General features: G+C 47.5%; 1 protein-coding gene across 1 annotated transcript in view; it reads left to right on the forward strand.

Moving 5' to 3' along the window:
- DUSP15 (dual specificity phosphatase 15) overlaps window positions 1-9,305 on the forward strand; it is a 161,125-nt gene extending 151,820 nt beyond the window's left edge. The window contains exon 8 of the transcript XR_014492276.1: window positions 9,224-9,305. The gene's annotated coding sequence lies outside the window, so the exon portion shown is untranslated. The remainder of the gene's footprint in view (window positions 1-9,223) is intronic.
- Window positions 9,306-13,937: the final 4,632 nt, after the last annotated feature.

A 13,937-nucleotide genomic window follows, 5' to 3' on the forward strand; every position in this document is an offset into this window, starting at 1 on the left:
TTTTAAGGACGCCCAAAAGTGCCAGCAGCCTCTGGGCAGCCCCTGCAAAAAAGCTCTTCCTCCTCCTGCTAATTGGGGTGGGGTGGGCGGGGTGGGGGTGGGGGAAATGGAGCGCCTTGCCTCTCCCCTCCCTCGCCCGGCCTCCCCCTCTATCCCCTTTCCCCCGTGCCAAGGGCAGGTCCCCTTCCTTTCTGCCCCAGCTGCCCGACCGCTTCCTCCTTAAAAAGAGAGGCAAAACCGCTTAGGTCCTGGCTGGGAACGATGGACGTTGCAGTCCCATCCCAGCTGGCTGTATCTCTCTGGGCTTGGTGCACCGGGCGGTGGCAGGGAAGATGGAGGCAGCCTTTCTTTCCTTGCCAATGCTAAGCTCTGCCCCTTTGACTTCTTCTCGGTTTATTGGGGGGGGTTTCTTTCTTCCGCGCCTCCATGCTCCTTGGGAACTGGGACCCCCGCCATAGCCCGGTCCGGAGGGCTGGCGCATTTGGGGCTGCCTCTCGCCCGGGGATGTGGCTAACGGGGCAATTACTGTGCCAATTAGGAGCGCCCAGGGTCCTTTTGCTGCACCAGAGGTTGCCATGGAGCTTTCAACCGGCTCTCTCTCCCCCCCCCCCGTCCTCCAGCCCCTCCCCTTGCTCCAGTGCAAAAGTCCTGGGCTGTAGACAAAGAGGCCCAGACAGGCGGCGAGGTCCTGGCAAGGCCGGGAGGGGCTGCCGGAAGACCCTCTTGCCAGGTGCTCTCAGCTCTGCAGTCGGGCACGAGGAATAGGAGGAGGAGGAGGAGGAGGAGGGCACCGCCCCCGTGGGGGGCACGGGACAGGAGAGAGGGCCAGGGGAGGGAGGCCCACCCACTGACCGGCTGGGAAAGGGATACCCCGCTCAGTCTGGCACCTTCGGCCGGATACTCTCACGTTCCCCCCCCCCCCACCATGTCCCCAATCCACACAAGGACGGGGGTCTCGGGGGCTGGCAGCGCCGCGTCTGGCCCAACAGATGGCTCGGAGCAGGCAGAGCTGCGCCTGGTAACGTCCCGGCGGCTGCGTGTCACTTTCCCCCACCAAGAACGGGGCGGAAAACCAGGAGACAAAGAGCTTCCTCTCCATTCTCCCCCCCCCCGGTCCCCGTAGTCCCCCCCCCAGGCAGAAGATCTGGGGCCAAGGGTCTGCCGGGCTGCTCTGAGCCCCCCTCGGGCAAGGCAGAAGCGCAGGGGGCCTCTTGTGTGACCTTCTTCTTGCTAACTCTCTGCTGGCTGCTGAACTCGGATCGGTGCGCTCCGTCCATGCTCAGAGGCGCTGCTCTCACCTCCTCCTACACAGGTCATCCTCGACTTAGCAACGGTTTCTTTAGTGACCATTCAAAAGCTACGACGGCACGGTAGAAAGCGACCCGGGGCCGTTTTTTCAGCTTGGTGACCGTGGCAGCATCCTGTGGTCACGTAATCAAAATCCGGACACCGACTCATATTTACGACGGCTGCAGCGTCCCAGGGTTTTGCGACCTTCTGACAAGAGAGAGAGCCAGACTGACTTAACAGCCATGATACTAAGAACTGCAGTGACTCGCTTAAGAACAAGGGCAAGGAAGCTCGTAAAGTGGGGCAGAACTGACAAATTCACAAAGGTCTCTCTCACTTAGCAACCTAAATGCTGGGGTCGTAATTTGAGGATGACAAGTTATTGGGGATTGGAGGACTGGAGGCTAAAACGTATAGGGAACGGTTGCTGGAATTGGGTAGGTCTAGTTTCATGAAGAGAAGGACGAGGGGGGACAGGATAGCAGTCTTCCAGTATCTCAGGGGCGGCCCCAAAGAAGAGGGAGTCAAGCTATTCTCCAAAGCCCCTGAAGGCCGGACAAGAAGCAACGGATGGAAACTCATCAAGGAGAGACGCAACCTGGAACTAAGGAGAAACTTCCTGACAGTTAGAACAATTAACCAGTGGAACAACTTTGCCTCCAGAAGTGGTGAATGCTCAACACTGGAAGTTTTTAAGAAGAGACTGGACAGCCATTTGCCTGAAATGATATAGGGTTTCCTGCCTGAGCAGGGGGTTGGACTACATGACCTCCAAGGTCCCTTCCAACTACTTCTTCTTCTTCTTCTTCTTCTTCTTCTTCTTCTTCTTCTTCTTCTTCTTATTATTATTATTATTATTATTATTATTATTATTATTATTATTATTATTATTTCAAAGGAAGGCAGGCTCTGAGGTCCCACAGACGTCCCGCTGGTCTGCATCCTGCCTTGTGTCCTTCGGGCTCCTAAGCCTTTGATAAACCAGCATAGGCCAGCAATGGTGGCCTCTCCAGAGCCCGGTCCTTGACTCTGGTTGCTAGAGTGCTCCCAGGACCCTTATGCCTTCCTTCAGCCGGCTGGCTCAGCCACTCAGTGTGGTGACGTTTAACCCAGACCAGCCTCCATCCCAGCTTTTCTGACCCCTGGCTGTGGAGCTGGGCAAGCAAACCCCAGCTGGCCAGTTTTTCTTAGATCCAGCAAGCTGGCAATTGTGGTTAGGATATACAGGCAGTCCTTGACTGTTGAGCCCAAAACTTAGATTGTTAAATGAGAGTTTTGTCCCATTTGATGACCTTTCTGCCCACCGTTGCTAAGCGAATCACTGCGGTTGTTGTTTTATACGGTCGTTAAGTGAATCCGGCTTCCCCATTGACTTGGCTGGTCGGAAGGGGGGCGAAAGGGGATCATGTCACACACACACACACACACACAACACACACACACACACCAGGACGCTGCGACCGTCATAAATATGAACCGGTGGCCAAGCGTCTGACTCACGGCGATGCTGTGATGGTTGTAAGTATGCCAAAATGGTCCTAAGTCATTTTTTTTTCCAGTGAGTGCCGTCGTAACTTTGAGTAGCCACTAAATGAAGTGCTGTAAGCTGAGGACTAGTTGCAGTTAGGAAGGCTGTGCAGAGAAGGGAATTTGAGGCAGCAATTTGGAACGCTTAAACCAAAACATGTATAATTTTTGGAAATTTTTTTTTAAGGGGGTCCAGCAAATGTAGGAGACTTTTATCCTTGGAATGGACATTTTGACCCAGGCCTGGACAGCACAGACAATCGGTTTGTGTGATGGAGGGGGTCTAAAACTAAAAAAAAATAAAATATTTAAATTGCTCTGCCTTTGTCTTCTCCCCACACTCTGGCTGGGTTTGCACTAAGCTGGGTTAGTTGAAGCCTGCCTACCTTTGCTTCACCCTTTGGGTTTCAACCTGGCTTGGTGTCTGTGGCCCTCGTGAGTTGGAAGTCAAGGTGATTTATCTGCAAGTGGGTTAATTCAATAACCAGGTTCAATGTGCCTAAACCGTTGAAGCTCAGCGGTCACAGTTGAAGGAGCTTGTGTGGTTAGATTGTGGCTCGGCGTGCTGTTGCAGGCCAGGAAATTGGTTCATTTGGGGGTCAAGGATGAGCAAATCATGATTTAAATGTGTCAGCTCAACACACAACAACGGGTGACTCATCAGTTATGGGACCGCATTGCTGGATGGAGATAAAGTTTGTTTATTTGTTTCTCAAATTTGAAAATCTGAGGGACCCTGGATGGTGTACAAAGACAGGTAGTCCTCGACTTACGACCACAATTGAATCCCAAATTTCTGTTGCTAAGTGAGACACTCGTGAAATGAGCTTTGCCCCATTTTACGACCTTTCTGGACTCACTTATTAAGTGAATCGCTGCGGTGGTTAAATTAGCCACACAGTCGCTAAGTCTATCGCTGCTTTCCCCACTGGCTTGGCTTGCCAGAAGGTCGCAAAAGGGGAACACGTGACACACACCCCGGGACACTGCAACCGTCATAAATATGAGTCAGTGGCCGCATGTGTGAATTTTGATCATGTGACCCTAGGGAATGCTGCAACGGTCGTAAGTGTGAAAAATGGTCGTAAGTCCGTTTTTTCAGCACCGTTGTAAGTTTGAAGGGTCACTAAATGAATGGTTGTAAATTGAGGACCACTTGCAAAACTCGTAGAACTTTGAGGGGGCTTTCAGAGGTGATCTAGACCACCCTGTTGCTTCAGTGGATCTACTAATAATAGTTGCAACTCCTGCAACTTGTAATATTACCTATTCCACCGGTTCTCAACTCTTAGTCACGGACTTTCTTCTCCTAATATTTATTTAACTATTAATCAAATTTATATAGCCGTTTCTCTCCCGGAAGGCCGTTCTGGGCGATGTACAGCCAATGAGCAAAACCACAGATTAAAAACCTACAGATAATATATACATACCTACACAGGTGGTCCTTGACTTACAGGAGTTCATTTAGTGACCATTCAAAGTTACGACGGCACTGAAAAAAGAGACTTATGACCGTTTTTTTTTACACTTATGAACTTTGGAGCATCCCCGTGGTCAAAATTCACGTTTGGCCACGGACTCATATTTATGACGGTCGCAGCGTCCCAACATCACGTGATTCCCCTTTTGCGACCTCCTGGCAAGCAAAGGCAATGGGGGAAGGCCAGTTTCACTTAACAACCGGGTTATTAACTTTTAACAGCTGCAATAATTCACGACGGTAACAAGAGAGGTCGTAAAATGGGGCGGGACTCACTTAACAAATGTCTCACTAAGCAACAGAAATTTGGGGCTCAATTGTGGTCGTAGGTTGAGGACTACCTGCAATCACATTAAAAGTAAATGTGAAAAACCTAGGTGAAGTAGCTGGATTAAAAATAGCCAGCTCAGCAATCCAGCCAATTCAGCATGTCTTTGACTTGATCACATAAACTACACTATCCAACCTGAAGTCACCTTTCTGAAGTTTCAACCCACTGATTTTGATCCTGCCACACCTCAAAGGTGGCCATTATAACTATTTTATCTATTTGTGTCCATCCATCCATCCACATCCATCCATCCATTCAGCTTCTATCTTATCATCCAGGTCAGGGAATTGCACAGCTACTAAATTCAATATCCTATCTATACCCATCCATCCCTATCTATCTATCTATCTATCTATCTATCTATCTATCTATCTATCTATCGTAACATCAAGGCCACATTTTTCCTTTTCATTAACAAGATTACCCTTAGAGACTTTATCAAATAATACTTTCTTAGGGCAAGATATACTATTGTCCAGAGCATTCCCCCTATCTATTATTAATTAATTTTCACTATTGCTCAGTTAAAAAATGGAGAGAAGACTAGTCTGACCCCATTAATGGTACTACATCCACATGGAGGGAAGTAAGCGGTGGGGTACCACAAGGCTCCGTCTTAGGCTCAGGACTCTTCAATATCTTCATCAATGACTTAGAGGAGGGAATTGAACGGGAACTCATCAAATTTGCAGATGACACCAAATTGTTAGGAGTAGCCAAGACCCCAGAAGACAAACTCAGGATCCAAAAAGATCTTGACAAACTTGAACAATGGGCCCTGTCCAACAAAATGAGTTTCAGTGTGGAGAAAAGCAAAGTTTTACATTTAGGCAGGAAAAATCAAAGATATAAGTGCTGATTAGGTGAGACCTGGCTCAAAAACAGTAACTGTGAGAGGGATCTCGGAGTCCTAGTGGACGATCGCTTGACCATGAGCTGGCCTTGTGCGGCAGCAGCCAAAAAAGCTAATGCAATCCTGGGTTGCATAAACAGGCACAGAATCAAGATCACGTGAAGTATTAGTACCACTTTGTAAAGCCTTAGTAAGGCCACATGTGGAATACCGCATCCAGTTTTGGTCACCACATTACAAAAAAGATGCTGAGAATTTGGAAAACGCAAAGAAGAAAAAAGATGATTAGGGGATTGGAGGCTAAAACATACAAAAAACGGTTGCAGGAATCGGCTATATGTCCAATTTAATGAAAAGAAGACTGGAGTAGGGGAACATGATAGCAGTGTTCCAATATCTCAGGGGCTGCCCCAAAGAAGAAGCAGTCAAGCTCTTTTCCAAAGCGCCTGAAGGCAGGACAAGAAGCAACGGATGGAAACTCATCCAGGAGAGAAGCAACCTGGAATTAAGGAGAAACTTCCTGACAGTGAGAACAATTAACCAGTGGAACTCCTTGCCTCCAGAAGTTGTGGGTGCTCCAACACTGGAGGCTTTTAAGAAGGGACTGGACAGCCATTTATCTAAAATGGTATAGGGTTTCCTGGTTGAACAGGGGTGGGCTGGAAGACCTCCAAGGTCCCTTCTAACACTGTTATTCTGTTAAAAGATGAAAGATGGATTTGATGAAGCTAGCCACCATAGATAATCAGTTAGACAGATAGAGATGGATGGATGGATGGATAGATAGATAGATAGATAGATAGATAGATAGATAGATAGATAGGATAGATAGGATAGATAGACAGATGAGTGAGGGAAAGAAAAGAAAGATATAGATAATATAGAGATAAAAAATAAATGATAGAGATGATAGATAGATAGATAGATAGATAGATAGATAGATAGATAGATAGATAGATAGTTAGATAGATAGATAGATAATCTGATTGATATAGATACAGACAGGCAAGTAGAGAGACAGACATATAGATAATCAGATAGATAGATAATTTTTTAATTATTTTAATTTTATTTTAACTCTTATTTTGTCTTAACTTTGCCCTGTAAACCGCCCTGAGTCCTTCGGGAATAGGGCAATATATAAAACTAACTAACTAACTAACTAACTAACTAACTAACTAACTAACTAAATAAATAATCTGATAAATAATCAGAGAGATATTCCCCCACCCCCTCTGACCTGGGATGATACAATTATATATATATATATATATATATATATATATATATATATATATATATATATATATATACCATAATTAACAGGCTCCGTGGCCTGAAAGATTTGAAATTCCGTGCTGCTGCCCATAATAAAAATAAAAGCCAAAAAATTTCAAACCACAAAGAGGTGGCAGATAGATGGGTCTAAAACCGTGGCTCAAGCTTCTTAAACAAATCCATTCCCCCCAACACACACACACACACCGGCCACGTCCAAGGCGAAAAACCTCAAAGAATAAAACAACTGATATAGCTCTGCTCAATAAATGAGGAATCTTAAAGGAAAATGGGGAGAGTGACTCTCCCACATGTACAGAGAAGTGGGGGGGGGCTGCCTCTGTTTATAGGGGTGTCAAAGTGCGTGCACGTGCAGAAAATTGAGGTAGCCATAATTGCAAGGTTGAGGCTCCGCCCCCTTTTAATCGCACCGTGCGTATAAAAAGAGGCGGGGCTTCGATTCTGCAATCACAGTCTCTCTTGATTTTCTTTTCTTTTTTCTTTTTTTTTTAAATAAATCCTCTACACCCTCCCTCCCCCTCCCCCAATGAGTACCCCTGCCAGTTTATGGGGTGTTTAATTCCTGCTAAACCCTTTGTAGTTTAGGCTTAGGGAATACCCCTTGTAGCAAACAGCAGCCTGTGCCTCTCCTTGCTCCTAAACATGTTTGTAACTCTGTCCGTGGGGAATCTGCCGTGTTGTTTTTAATCATGGTAGCTACCCCCTACTGAATTGCTGCCACGACGTTTCAGGTTTTCTCTGCCCCCTCTGGACGTTTTCTTTTTTTTTTCTTTTAAAGGGGCGGGGGGAAAGGCCAGGGTGTATTTGTGTGCACATGCAGGTAATCTCGACTTACAACAGTTCATTTAATGACCGCTCAAAGTTACAACAGCACTGAAAAAGTGAGTTATGACTCACACCTGCGACCGTCACAGGGTCACGTGATCAAAATTAAGACACTTGTCCTGGGGGGTGTGTGTGTCCCCTGCCCCCCTTTTGTGACCTTCTGACAAGCAAAGTCAATGGGGGAGCCGGATTCACTTAACGACCTTGTTACTAACTTAACAACAGCTGCGATTTACTTAACAACGGAGGCCAGAAAGGATGTAAAATGGGGCAAAATAGACTTAACTGTCTCACCTAGCAACATACATTTTGGGTTCAATTGCGGTCGTAAATCGAGGACTACCTATATACAGGGTTGTCTGTGTTGTTATGTGCATCGTGTCCAGAAGAAAGATGGGGATTGCGGCAAGCCCTGCCTGATGGTTATCGGAATTAAAAGTTGGAATCAAAAAATAAAATGACTGATATAAAACCTCTGTTCGATAAAACTACAGGTAACACAACTACACAATTACTGCCGCTAAGCAAGACAGGGGGGGGGGTCACCCGATCCAGGGACACTGCAGTTGTCATAAATGTGTTGGTTGCCAAGCGTCTGAATTATTTTATTTATTATATTTATTTATTTATTATATTTATATACCGCCCTTTCCCGAAGGACTCAGGGCGGTTTACAGGGTGATTAAAACAAAAAATACAAAAGCTAAAAACAATTTAAAAAATTACATCCGTCCCTGAACAAATAAAACCCCAGTTAAAATTAAAATTAAAATTCTCAGCCTGGGCCAGAGAGCTCGAAGAGCCAGGTCTTCAGGTCCCGGCGGAACGAGCGGAGGTCAGGGGCAGTCCTGAGCTCCACGGGCAGCTGGTTCCAAAGGGCCGGCGGACCCACTGAGAAGGCCCTACCCCTGGGTGTTGTCCGCCGGCAATCTCTTACCGGTGGGACCCTGAGAAGACCCTCCCTGTGGGAGCGCACTGGACGAAGGGAGCTTGATGCCGGCAGCAGGTGTTCCCTCAAATATCCCGGACCCAAGCCATTTAGGGCTTTATAGGTCATCACCAGCACCTTGAATCTCACCCGGAGGGCAACCGGAAGCCAATGCATCTCGCGGAGAAGAGGTGTTACGTGGGAGTAACGGGAAACCCCCATCACGACTCGTGCGGCTGCATTCTGCACCAGCTGAAGCCTCCGAGTGGTCCTCAAGGGCAGCCCCATGTAGAGAGCGTTGCAGTAGTCTAAACGGGAGGTCACGAGCGCATGAGTGACTGTGCGTAGGGCATCTCGGTCCAGATATGATGCTGTCACCCTGGCGATGCCGCAAGGTTCATAAGTGTGAAAAATGGCCACCAGTCCCTTTTTCAGTGCAATGGTCACTAAACGAATGTCGTAAGTGGAGGACTGTCTCTACATGCCCGTTGCCAAACACAAGTTTTGATCACGTGACCATAGGGAGGCTGCAAGAGGTTCACAACAAGTTAACTTCCAACTGTCACCAAATGAATTGTTATAAATTGAGGACTAGCTGACAGCTCTTGGCATCTGTGTAGACCAGGGGTCGGCAACCTCGGCTCTTTTATGACTCGTGGACTTCAACTCCCAGAATTCCTGAGCCAGCTATGCTGAGGGAAAAGGGAGAGGTTTCTAAGCTGAGCCATGCTGGCTCAGGAATTCTGGGAGTTGAAGTCCACGAGTCATGAAGGGGCCATAGTTCCCCCATGCTGGCTCAGGAATTCTGGGAGTTGAAGTCCACGAGTCATAAAAGAGCCGAGGTTGCCGACCCCTGGTGTAGACCCTGGCTTCAGGTTGCCTGGCTTCCGAGCTTGGTGTCTTTGCACACACGCACGCGCACACACACACACACACACGCTGAAAAGCAAGAAGCCGGTTAAAATTGCCATCCACTTTGCTCCCATTTTATTATCTATTCTCCCTAGATGGATTCATTCATTCGTTTGTTCCTTCCGTTAATGGGAGCTTTTATCCTGCCCTGCTTTATGTGTCTTTTGCTGAATAATGACTTATATAGAAATCATAAAAAAACTCTAATTTGCTGGCTTCCTTCCTAGAAAAAAAAAGCAACAACAAAACACCTCAGCCAGCACAGGTGCTGCTTGTACAAATGGTCCTCAGTTTATAACCTATCATTTAGCGACTGTTCAAAGTTGCCACAGCACTGAATAAGGGACTGGGGACCGTTTTTCCACACTTAACGACCGTCGCTGCGTCCCCAGCGTCGCGTGATCAAATTTCAGACGCTTGGCAACTGGCGTGTCGTTATGACGGTCGCAGGGCCCCCTTTTGCGACAAAGTAAATGGGGAAGCCAGAGTCACATAATAATGAAGATGATGATGATGGAAGGGACTTTGGAGGTCATCCAGTTCAACCCCCTGCTCAGGCAGGAAACCCTATACTTAACAACCATGTTACTACAGTCACCCCTTAAGGCAGATGAGGAAAATTAATCAAATTGGGTGGGTGGGGGATGTTGTCCCTGCAAGCCAGGGTTGGTTTTTTTTTTTTGTGAGTTCCGACAGCCTACTTGAGAACAGCGTTCAGACCGCAGATTTCAAAATTTGTGGGAGGCTACAGGGAGGGTGCAGCTTAGGTAACGTGAAGCTGTAATTGGATGGTTTGATTTTGTTACACGATAGTGAGTGGGGGGAACGCAGGCAGCTTAGCCTGTAAACTATAATTTAGAGCTCATTGTGTTGTGGGAATGCAAAGATGTGCAAAAGAAATCAGCAGGTTTGCAGAAGGGAAAAAACAGGAGTGGATAGGTCTAGTTTGGGATTTGGACTATATCAGGGGTCTTCAAACTTGGCCCTTTTATGACTTGCGGACTTCAACTCCCAGAATTCCTCAGCCAGGCTGAGGAATTCTGGGAGTTGAAGTCCACAAGTCATAAAAGGGCCAAGTTTGAAGACCCCTCAACTATATAGGGCAAACTCCGAAACGTTGAGATGTGAGGACTTCAACTCCCAGAATTCCACAGACAGCCTTGCTCGTCACAATTCAAGGACCACCTGTATCTCAAGCGCTGCAATCAAGCAATCAGTTGCAAATCGATTTCTAGACTAGAGCAACATTTCTCAACCTCAGCAACTTTTAAGATGTAGAGACTCCCATTGCTGGCTGAAGAATTCTGGGAGTTGAAGTCCTCACATCGATTCACTGGCCCAGAGGAACGGGCTATAAAGCGGACTAGTACAATTAAATAATACAATCTGGGATCAAATCCACTTTTCTTTCCATTAAAGCCTCCTTCGAGTCTAGTTAGACTTGGACCGGAGATTTCCTGGTGGTGCCTCATCCCAATACAAATCATATGTGGTGATGAATTGTTTGTAAGTCCAAACAAGATGGCGTCATCCGCTGGTGAGAAGGCAAAGTCCTCTTGGCCTCTGATGACCACGTATGTTGCGTTGGGGGGGGGAGAGCAGCAATACAACAGCTGCTGGTTCTTCTTTCAATGTTTCAGGCTAAACCATGGCTTAAGATACTGATGCAGACTAAGCCATGAGAAGCAAACTATGGCTCTTTCCAACACAGTAATAGAATAACAGAGCCGGAAGATAACCTTGGAGGTCAATCTAGTCCAACCCGCTGCTCAGGCAGGAGATCCTATCCTATATATCATTTCACACAAATAATTGTCCTATTCTCTTCTTTAAAATCCGCAAGAGTTTCTCCCGTGTCGGAGAAAGATGGTGGAGCCTGGTTGCCTTCTTGCAGACATTTCATGACCCAACTAGGTAACCTCATCGGTGCTAGAAGAGAATGGGAATTGCAGGGGTGAGGAGGAGGAGGAGGAGGACTGCGAGTCCTTGGGGCTGCCTGAGCTGGGTGGTTTTCTTGCAGACGTTTCATGACCCGACTAGGGAACAACATCAGTGCTAGAAGGGAGGGGGCTTTGTGGAGAGGAGGAGGAGGACTGTGAGGTCCTTGGTGCTCTCTGAGCTGAGTTGCTTTCTGGCAGACGTTTCACGACCCAACTACCTAACCTCATCAGTGCCGGAGGGAGTGGGTCTTGCTCTGTATTTCTACACTAACGGCTTGCCCTGTCAGTGTCGGTGGGAATGTTCTCGGGGGGTCGTGGTTTGCCGGTTGTTAGTTTGCTGTAACGGAGAAGCCTAAGAGAAGCTGTCGAGTGGGACCCTCCCCTCCCCCCCCCACGGAAAGGCCGTCTCTGGTTTGGGGCAGGTGGCGTGACCCTTTTTGCCTCCGTCGTCCTCCTTGCAATCCGAAAATGGCTTGCTTGCCTTGGCAAAAGGGGTTGTAATCACAGTGAGGTCCAATGCAGTGCTTCTCCATCTCGGGGCCTTTTAAGATGCCTGGACTTCAACTCCCAGAATTCCCCAGCCAGCTTTGCTGGCTGGGGAATTCTGGGAGTTGAAGTCCACGCGTCTTATAGGGCCGGAGATGGAGAAGCATGCTTTTAAATACTTTGTTGTTCTGCTGTGGCTCTCCCCACCCACCTGATGCCCCTCCCGTCTCCCTAGAGAAGTAAGAGGGCGGGCTGGAAGGCAAATTCCCCACAGGGAGAGAGAGGCCTGGGCCCTTTCCCCCCCCCAGCTTGCCTGGGGGGGTGGGGGAACCGCCAAGGGAACACCCCCCCCCCCCCCGCAGATGATAACCAGCTGGGGCTGCGATGGCCAAGCCCTCCCCTGCCCAAACTTTGCAGGGCATCCTATGTAAATCTGCATTGCGTTTAGGATTTTGTTTTGTTTTGTTTTGTTTGAAAATGTATTTTTTTTTATTTGACCTTAGTTTAGTTAAACATTTCATTCTTTTCTTTTCTTTTTCTTTTATTTATTTATTATTTTATTCTTTTGATTTTATTCTATTATTCTATTTTATTTTAATTTAATTTAATTTTTTCTTTTCTTTTATTTATTTATTTATTTTACTCTTTTCTTTATTTTTTCTTTTATTCTATTCTATTCTTTTCTTTCATTTCGTTTTATTTTATTGCATTTTATTTTTTATTTTACGGTATTTTATTTTTTATTTATTTTATTTTATTATTTTATTTCATTTCATTTTTTATTTTATTTTTTTATTTTTTATTTTATTTTATTATTTTATTTCATTTCATTTTTTATTTTATTTTTTTATTTTTTTATTTTATTTTTTATTTTATTTTATTTTTTTATTTTATTTTATTTATTATTTTATTTTATTTTATTTTATTATTTTATTTTATTTTATTTTATTATTTTATTATTATTTTATTTTATTTTACTCGGTCTTTAACTTACCTTGTTTTAGTGGAGCATGTATTTCAGTCCTGAATTAATTAATTAATTAGTGAGGGTCTTGAGCTCGTCGGCGCGTGCACCCCCTTATCTTGAATTCTCCCAGTAGCCCTGTGAGGTAGGCGGGGGTGGGGGGGCTGCCCTTGTGCAGAGGGGCTTCGGGGGATCTGAGCCCAGGCGATGGCCGCGCTTTGTTCAGCCTGGCAACCCCGTGGGCGGTTAGGGTTTGTTTTGGGGAGGAAAAGGGGGCAGCGGCATTTCACCGTGCATCCTCTTCCTCGGCTTGACGAAGGCTGGCAGGCCCAGAGCCTTGGCTTTTCCTGAAAAAAGCGTTTCAAGGCAGAACACCCCAAAAGTGCTGCATCGGGACCTCCCTGTGGCCTGGGCACCCTCGGGCATCCTTTGTCTCGGGTTTTGAAGGCCTCCCCCTCCTCCTCTGCTTCTCTTTCTTTCCTCCTCCTTCCCCTTCTCCTCCTTTTCCCCTCTTCCTCCTCCTCCTCCTCCTCCTCCTCCTCCTCCTCCTCCTCCTCCGTGGCTCAGATGCCAAGGCTGGCCCAGGCAAGGATGCCACTCTGCAGACAGCCTCCATCCCCCTCCTTCAAGACCCCCCCTCCACTTGCTCCTGCTCCGTGGCTCTCTGCAGAGACGGGACCCGTGCCTGGGAGGCGGGGGGGGGGGCGCTGCACCAGCATCCCCCCTGCCCTGCCCCCCCTTTGGCTCCAGCAGAAGCCCTTGAGCTGGAGACTGTCACAAAGGTCACTGTGGGCTGGCAGCGCCAGCCTGTTCCTTAGCAACTGGATCCTGCCTCTCTCCGAGCAGCAGCATCGCTCGCCCGGGCTGGCTGCTGTACCAGGAAAAATGCTGACGGCGACGGTGGGGGGGGGACGCGGGGGTGGTGGTGGTTGCACAGCGGCATGGGACGGCTTCTCCACCCCTGCCTTCGCGGGCCCTTGGAGCAGATCAGCCGTGGGTCCCGCAGGCGGCGGGCAGACATCTCTGCCCGCCTCGCAGGCTCTTCTGGCCCCTTTTCCCCGGGTGGAGGCGGCAGGAGCCTTTGTGCCACCCGAGGACG

Source organism: Vipera ursinii, assembly GCF_947247035.1.
Source record: "Vipera ursinii genome assembly, chromosome: 3".
Lineage (NCBI taxonomy): Eukaryota > Metazoa > Chordata > Lepidosauria > Squamata > Viperidae > Vipera > Vipera ursinii.